This window comes from Pinus tabuliformis, chromosome 3_2, assembly GCF_031772625.1.
Source record: "Pinus tabuliformis cultivar Carrire ecotype Pingquan chromosome 3_2, CPIR1, whole genome shotgun sequence".
Lineage (NCBI taxonomy): Eukaryota > Viridiplantae > Streptophyta > Pinopsida > Pinales > Pinaceae > Pinus > Pinus tabuliformis.
Window position 1 is genome coordinate 951,631,191 of NC_142302.1, and position 9,351 is coordinate 951,640,541.

Below are 9,351 nucleotides of genomic sequence, written 5' to 3' on the forward strand. Positions count from 1 at the left end.
TTAGTTGACTGAGTTAATTCCAGTTAAATTACTTCCAAATTGTTTGAGGAACTAATAGTGAGTTAACAATTAGTTGATGCATTAATGCACTCAACTAGTGCTACTCCAATTAATTGAGGGTTCCATCATCAGAAACTCATGCATGTCCATTCTGAGAAAGACCCAGTTGAGATTAATGTTCAAGGACAATGTACTATCAATTGCATGTGTTTTCTCATGGAGAAAATTCATGCATGGAGTATTGCATAGTTTTGGAGGATTATCATCCACTTAGTAAAGGCTAATCATCCATAAGGAATAGCGCAAGGAAATAGGATCTTGGAAGGCAAAGAGGAAGGCTGGAGAGAAGCCAAGATTTCCTGTGAGCATCTATAAGGATTGTACTGAGAGATGGCTAGTTGTCAAAGTCAGAGCTAAGGATTTGTATAATTCCTATATATTTCCACCATGTATGATAATACAATAGTGTGGGGTTTTTTAGCTGAGGGTTTCCCCAAATTATTTTCATGTGTATTGTGTCATTGATTCTTCTTCTTCTGGTTATATTGTTCAATTCGATCTTTAAGCTTCCTCAAATTGATAGTAGAAGGAGGTTACAGTATTTCGCTTTGATTTATATTGCGCTATCAGGTTAACGTATCACATATTTTCTACATGGTATCAAAGTTGTGAACAATATACTGAGAAGAGAATTCAAAGTTTGAAGTTCAGGGTTGCATGTACAAATCAAATTCATATCATACTTTAAGGTTGGCCAATGGCATTTTATGGCTTGAGACTCGAGTATGGGTTGGAAGCTAGATCGAATTACATAGCATGGAGAGATAGAAAGGAGGTCGTATTAGAAGCCAATGGCTTGAAGAAATTCATTGATCAAGAAATCCCATAGCCAACTTCAACTAATGCACAAGAGTTGGTTGAGTGGAAGAATTAGGTGGCAAAGGCGAGATAGATCATCCTTGAGGGATTTCAAGACTATATTATCTCTATTCTCCATGGGAAGGATACTCCAATTTCAATGTGGAATACATTGAAGGACTTCTACTAGAACAATAGCAACGAGAGGGAATTTGTTCTGAAGGATCAGCTTTAAAGAATCAAGATGGAGAAGGAAATACAATTTCCACGTATCTGAACAAGCTCACCACCTACAGAGATGAGCTTGGAAGTTTGGGAATAACTACTGCCGATGATGATATGGTGATCCTCACTCTCCTTGGCTTTCCGAAGATTTGGAATAGCTACCACGACCCTGTGAATGGAACAGAGGAACTTTTGGATTGGGAATGACTATGGTCAGATCTTATGTAGGAAGAGATTAGGAGGAGAACATGAGATGGTTCTTCATCCAAGAATGATGATGAAGAAAATCTGGCCTTAGTAGGTAAGGAAAGGAAAGGGAAGGGGAAGGCTTCCCATTTCAAATAGAATTCTTCTCATGGAGGGAAGAAGGGTGGCATGTCTAAAGTAAGATGCTTTAATTGTCACAATATGGGACATTATGTGACTAATTGCCCATCGAAGAATTAAAAGAAGGGATCCTTGGAAGGATCCGAATGTGAGGCATTAGGCTCTCAGTTCGAAATGGGCTTTACCCTCATCACATGCATAGTGTCATTGATGATGGGTTGTTTCTGGTATCTTGACAGTGGAGCCCCATTCCACATGACCGGTGATAAAATTCTATTTAGTGCCTTGGAGGAGAAAGACCTCAAGATGTGCATAGAGATGGGTGGTGACAGAAGGTATAGTGTTTCAGGAGTGGGTATGGTTGCTTTCCAGAGGGAGAATGGAGCTCTTCTCACCTTGACAGATGTGATGTATGTGTCTAGACTAAAGAAGAACCTGGTATCGGTCATGATGTTGGAGGAAAAAGGCTACGATGTTGTCTTTAGTAAAGGAAAGGCATTGTTAAGAAACATAGCCACCAGTTAGACCAAAAGGATAGGGATTCGGGTGAAGAATCTCTATAAATTAGAGGTAGATGATTGTGTATCATTGAGTACAAAAGCAGAATTGGTGCAAAGCCAAGAAATTGGTGAGTTGTGGCATAGGAAGTTGGGCCATTTGCATCATGGGGCTTTGAAGATAATGCAATATATATCTATAGGAATTCCCAAAGGTAAACTTGAGCAAGTTGACGCATGCAAATGTTGTACCTTGGGAAAGTACACCAAGTATTCCTTTCATGATCGAGACAATCAAGCAGAGTCTATCCTATAACAATTTCATACTGATTTGTGTGGACCATTCTTGACGGCATCCACAACGAAGCAAAGGTGTTATGTGATTTTCATTGATGACTATTCATAAATGCTGGATTTATTTCATGTAGAAGAAGGACCAAACTTTCACAAAGCTTTGTGCGTTCAAATCCTGGGTTGAGAAAGAGTCAGGGAAGAAGATCAAGGCCTTCAGAATCGACAATGGTGGAGAATATGTCTCTCAAGAGTTTAAGGACTTCTTTGTAGTGGAAGGAATTAAACGAGAGTTGTCGGCACCTCATGACCCACAATAGAATGGGGTGGTTGAGAGGAAGAACATAACTATTGTAGGTGCAACACGCACAATGCTGCATGACCAAGGCCTACCACTTCACTTGTGGGCTAAGGGATGCAACATAGTGGTCTATTTGTAGAATAGAAGCCTGCATCGCATACTTGGGATGAAGACACCAGAGGAAGCTTTCTCCTGTAACAGAGACTAGATGTGGGTCACTTCAAGATCTTTGGCTCATCGGTGTAGGTTTTAACCCTATACAGAAATTACCTACATACGAATTCTAAAACATAGAAAATAAACAATGTGAGAGCATAACACATAAAACACATATATACAGAGATTTTCCCCTAGATCCCAAAAATGGGACTACCAACTTGATTTTTAATTATATTCCTTTCAATGTTATAATACATATTTATACATGCTGAAGCATCCAATACCATGGACTGAAAAACCATCACGTTCAGTACCATGGATCGAAAACTATCGCGTTCAAAAACATGTGCAAAAATCGTGCACAAAACCATAGGTGGGTCCGCCCAACCTAATGTAGGGCCCAAAACCAAAATTTTCGAGGGTGTTGCCATGAACCATATAAAGTGGGGTTATAGGTATGCCTCAAACCTCCTATGACGCCGCCCACCACTACACAATTGGCGCAATGAGGTGGGGCTCTGCGCCCCCTCCAACCCCCTAGTTAACTACGTGGGCTAGTCGTGGAAAGAATATAACACAACCCAAAAATTGGTATATTTCCATGTACAAAGGATACATGGAATAAGATTGAGCTACCAGTAGAGGTGGGGATATTTGTGGGGTACACTGATACACCTCACAACTATCTGGTGTACTTGCCTACCAGTTGGAGGGCAATGTTTCATAGAGATATCAAGTTTTATGAGTAGAAGCCTATGCCAGTTTCCCTTGAGAGGGAGCTCCAACTACAGGTTGTGGAGGAACTATTGGTTCCTAAGGAGGAGGATCCTCAGGTTGATGTGGAGTAGCTGCTTGCAGAGGTTCCATGAGTGGATACATCCACTCAAGCAAATTCTTCCAAAGATGGATGGAAGCGCACAAGAGAAGGTGACAAATTGTTGGAGGATATGAGAGAGAATGTGGGAGAACCATATTCTCAATGCAGACAGAGGAGGACACCTGAGAGGTGCACTGGGTACATGGCCCTTGCTGGGGAAGGTGTTGAGACCGATCCATCTTCCTTTGAGGAAGTAGTGCAATATCTGATTTGGGTTGATGCTATGGTGGAGGAGTATGATGCCATAGTTCATAACAATGTTTGGGACATGGTTCCGAGACCAAAGAACAAGTCAGTTGTGAGTTCACGTTGGCTTTACGAGGTAGAGAAATCTGTTGATGGTAGTTTGAAGAAGCATAAGGCAATATTTGTTTGCCATGGCTTTTCACAGGTCGAGAGGATCATGTTGTTGCAGTATATTTCAACAGAGGAGCAAGATGCTCACATTTTGACAAAGGCATTTTCAAAGTGTAAATTCAAGTTCCATAGAGACAGGATCGAGGTGGCAGATAATCCATTTCTTGTTGAGAGGGAGTGTTGAAATATGGCAACAAGAATATTCCAATTTAATTTGTCCTTGAATTAAATTGTAAATTAAAATCAAATTTAGTCTTAACAGCTACTTGGAAATATTTAATTAATTTATTTTAAATTAATTATTTGGAATAATTCAATTTAGGTCTTTCTAAAGTCATGCAAGAGTTATCTCATAAATTAAGGAGATAAGATTCAATTATATTTGAGTTTTAATTAGTTAACTCAGTTTACTGAGTTAATTCCAGTTAAATTAGTTTCAAAGTGTTCGAGGAACTAATAGTGAGTTAATAGTCAGTTGATGCATTAATGCACTCAACTAGTGCCACTCCAGTTAACAAAAGATTCCCTCGTTAGAAACTCATGCATGTCTATTCTGAGAAATACCCAGTTGAGATTAATGTTGAAGGACAATGTACTATCAGTTGCATGTGTTTTATCACAGAAAAAACTCATGCATACAACCAATGATTTATCCTTGAGCATTACACAGTCTTGGAGGATTATCATCCACCTAGTAAAGGCTAATCATCCATAACAAAAAATTCAAGGAAATAGGAGCTTGGAAGGTAGAGAGAAAGGCTAGAGAGAAGCCAAGATTTCCTTTGAGCATTTGTGAGGATTGTACTAAGAGCTGGCTAGCTATGAGAGCTAAGACTTTGTATAATTCCTATGTTTTTCCACCATGTATGATAATACAATAGTGTGGGGTTTTAGCTGAGGCTTTCCCCAAAGTATTTTCATGTGTATTGTGTCATTTATTCTTCTTATTCTATTTATTATGTTCAACTTAGTCTTTAAGATTCCATAAATTGATAGTAGAAGTAGGTTATAGTATTCTACTTTGATTTATATTGCATTATTGGGTTAACCTATCACAAATTTTCTAATTTCATTTCTTTGATTACCATGGAGTGTACCTTGATTTCTCATGCTTAATATGACATATGTCATACCGGCTATGTAATACAAGAATTCCTTAATATCAAGCATTATGTACTTTGCATTATGGAGAGCGTTCATGACACCATGCTTCAACTTTATGGGCATTGTGTTTCTAAGCATTGGATGTGCCTTTTGTATCATTAAATCATTCGAGATGCATTATAATATGTTGAGCGACATTTTTTTAATTCAACGCGCATTATCATGGAGCTACGTTGACAATGTTTTATTGAATTTGATGTCTCTAGAGCTAGATTTCTTAATCCAACAATAAGTTTTATTACTTCTTCACTCTATATCAAAGTGTCCCTAGAGGTTTCAGTCGTTATAATTCTTATTGTGAAGAAAATCTAGGTCAGTCGTAGAACAAGACCTATTTTGATATATACTTATTCATACTATTCATAGTGTCAAGAGATATCTCATTATGGTCTACTGCAATATCATAGTTGAATCAAGTCGTTGGCTATATAGCCTCAACATCGAAATTTAATGCCTTTGGATTAAGGTTATGTAACACCAGACATATATATAGAAATCAAAGTAATATCTATGGTTATGGTTATTACACTTGTTGGGATAATTCTGCTAGTCTCGTTCTAATTTCTCAATGGCCTATCTCTACACAATGCCAAGCCCAATTTGTGACAACCTTTGATATTGATTTAAGCTGGCTATGATTTTGCATACTCTACACTTATTTCTAATTGTGAACTTAATGAATATAGTTCTACTAACATGAGCATCAAATAATGCCAAGAATTGGTGCAGCAATGCTCACTTCCAAGAAATTTGAGTTGAAACTACCTATCAATAGGTTTTTGAAAGAGATGAAAGTAAAGGTGATGGTTTCATACATATATATGGGTATGTTCTTCCTGGGCCCTCGAAACCCCCTAGGGTCTCGGGCTTAGACAAGCTTCCAAGAATTACCCTATCATCTCATCAACCTTGCTAATAGTGAAAGTATTAAACTGTAAAACTTCACATCCTTCACATGGTTATATGAGTCATCTTACTAGTCTTGATCTAATATGACATTGTTTTGGTAGATAATCTAGCCAAATTGGAGAAGTGCTAATACAAAACAATACATCATTGGAGTTGTTGTTGCTAAAGTAGTTAGAACTTTTGTCGGAAAGAATAATGCTATGGAATTGGAAATTTCATTTAAAAAAATCTTACAATGGAACTAGACATTGGACTTAAAGTTGGAACTTGGGCGAATTGCAGACATAGCTTCCTGTTAGTCACAAGGATGCTCCTCTAGAAAAAGCTCAAAACTCTTCTTGTTGTAAATAACGTTGCAACATATAGCTACAAAATCCTAACTTTCACACCAATGTAGAGAGGAAAATATCGGTGGAGTAGAAGAAAAATAACTCCTTTTCCCAACGTTAGAAACACATAGTTCCTAAGGTTTAATTGAGTGTGGTTATCAAGTATAAATGTGTTCCCCTTCCACCCGTGAGAAGCTAGTATCACCATAGTAAAAAAAAAATCGAATGGGTATGACTTTATAGTGACAAAAAGGATAGAAAAATTAATTATGATGTCCAAAAGGTTTGGCCAATAATAGAGTACACTATATATTGTATTGAAGATTTCACGATAAAATAATTATTGTTTAGTATTTGTAAACATGTACGTGTTCCAATCACCAAGCCCTGACTAAAGGAAAAAGAAAGAACACAACAAGTTGAAAGGAACACAACTTCCAAGAATTGAACACGTGGATCTTATTGCAAGATATTTTGGGCTACAACGTGGCCAAGTTATGAATATCATCTGACCAAGTGAGACTGCGGGAAAATATGTGACTTATTGTTATGTGATATGCGTCTAGTTCAATCATGAAAATAATTTAGTCTCTACATTTTTCACCTGGTAGAAACATATGAAGTCACACTTATCAATCAATATAAAAAAGGAGATGAGTGGGAAGGTTCAATCACCGCAAGTTACCAGTTTAGTGTTCATGAATGCTGTAGTGTGAGACTCTTGCCCAATATTTTGGGTTTTGAAGAACCATGCTTGAGATCCTTCTCCAATCAATATCTTTAAATCATGTTGGTTATGTTGTCACGTCCCGAGGGCCAAAAAGATCTGAGGCATTTTGCATCTTTTATGCAATGTTTTTGAGCTTTTAGGCGCTCTCGAGAACCTTCTAGTTGATTAGAAGAATCTTGTTTGTGTGCTTGTTGTTCCCAATTACATGAATTGTGTATGATTTTGTCAATTTTTGAGTTCATTTATCCAAAATATACTAGAAATGTGAATTTTGAGGAAGGATGCATTGAGTGAGAAATATAGTATCCTCATGACATTTGATAGTTAGAAATTAGTAGATGACTTTTATCGCCATTATAATTGAATTCCTTTCTCATCATTTGAGGCCTAAATTTGTCATCTATGTTTACTGCAAACATGCAGTATACTGGATCATTTAAACATGTTCCCTCGACTTCTCCAACTGGATTAATATAACTCCCTACATTCATATTTTGTCTTGAGAGGCTTGGTCAACTTATCAGTGGGATTTTCACCATTATTTGTAACCATTCATTCCACTCTTCATCTATTTGAAAATGGGCAGATTTATCAAGCTTAGTCTGTAGATATGGTGTGGAGCAGCCCGAGAAGTGTATTTATTCAATTTGTTCAACATATGAAAACTTATGGATCTTTGTTATTAGTGATTTTGTTGGATGTATAAGTTAGGTCATTCCATAAATCACTGGAAAGAAACACAACTTTGTTCCCCATTTCATTTGGACACTCAATGGGTCTTGAATTATGTTGGTGAAAACTATGTTCATCAACTTACACAATAAAAAATGATGGTAAATTGGTTGAGTTAAATGCCCGTTCTAGAGATGTTGGTGATCATTGTGGAAGGTGTGAATGCAACAATGATGATGGATTTGAGATTGTTCTTTTGGAAAATAAAATTGAAGTGATAGTTGATGAGTATAATAATCTTCTAACAATTCAGCTAGAGAATTAGCCACAGTACTATGATTCATTACTTGTTGAAGTTAGGTAGCAAAGGTAGACTGTTGTTTCTAAATATGTGCAGAAGGCTACAAACATAAAACTATGAAAATTTCAAGCTAAATATGTCAGATCTAAGATGCATAAGATTTATTTCAAATAAAGGACTAAACGATAGTTATTTTATATGGAGAAGATTGCCTAAAATCTTTGAAATTGAACCGTGTAATCATATATTAGCTTGTTACGAAGTTGATGATGAATACATAAAATTGTAGAATCAATGGATATCCCCTTGATGCCTCTAATTTCAAACCATACCCGATTGTCATTGATGTCAAAGGGGGAGGTAAGGAGAAGTTTTTTTCTCATAACAAAAGGGGGAGGAGAAAAGGTTTTCCATCAATGACAAGAGCGGATATTTATGGAATTATTATCACTTATTGCAAAGGAGAAACATGAGAAGTGAGGTATGTAGGAGAAAAAAAGATAGGAGAAATGAGCACAAGACCAACAAAGGCATAGGAGAAACATGATACTAACAAATACAAGGAAGTTGTAGCATGGAAAACCAACATTGAATTAGCAGCAAGGCAAACATACAACAAGTCAAGGAGAAACAAGTAGTAGAAGAAGGTAAGGTATGCAGGAGCAAAGACCAAGGAGCAATAGATACATTTATGGTTTTATAGAACATTGATGCCCATGTTGATGGCATGTTGATGGATAATGTTTTAGAAACTGTTTGATGAAGAATTTGTAGTGACACTAATTTGTTGTTAAGATGAATAGTTGTGATGCAAAGTTAAGGCTCCAAGGCAAAGGAAAATATTCTTGTGATGAATTAATGATAAATATTGGTATTTATGGTTGGAATTAGGTTAATGCATTTAATGATTGCATGTGGTTGAAATTGATATTGGATAGATTATTTATTTTTGTTTTCTAATATTCAAGATATCAAGAGTTTGGAAATGAATGAGTGGATGGAAAAGTGTCAAGCCTATTCACTTCATATTCCTATGTGGGATATAAACAACCATAAAACTCTATATATAAAATATGTGATTTTGGAAGGAATTGAGAGGATAGAGAATGGAAGAATGTGAGAGAGTTGATTGAACTATTATGCATTAGTGACCTAGTAATTGTGAATTTCATGTGAAGCGATGTTCAAGTGAAGAAGATACATAAATGAAGATGGAAATATGCATAATTTATGACTAGGTAAACCAACACATTGTTATTTCATGTTTGCATCAAGGGATGGTAGTATCCTTTAGACTTGAGGCTTGATAAATATCCAGTTGGAGATGGCTGAGGTAGGAGCCTCATGTGGGTTG

The 9,351-nt window shown here is 36.7% G+C and overlaps 1 pseudogene; it reads left to right on the forward strand.

Annotated features, from left to right (window-relative positions):
* The first annotated feature begins 6,947 nt into the window (after positions 1-6,947).
* LOC149183797 (BRAP2 RING ZnF UBP domain-containing protein 2 pseudogene) lies at positions 6,948-8,171 on the forward strand (annotated as a pseudogene).
* Positions 8,172-9,351: the final 1,180 nt, after the last annotated feature.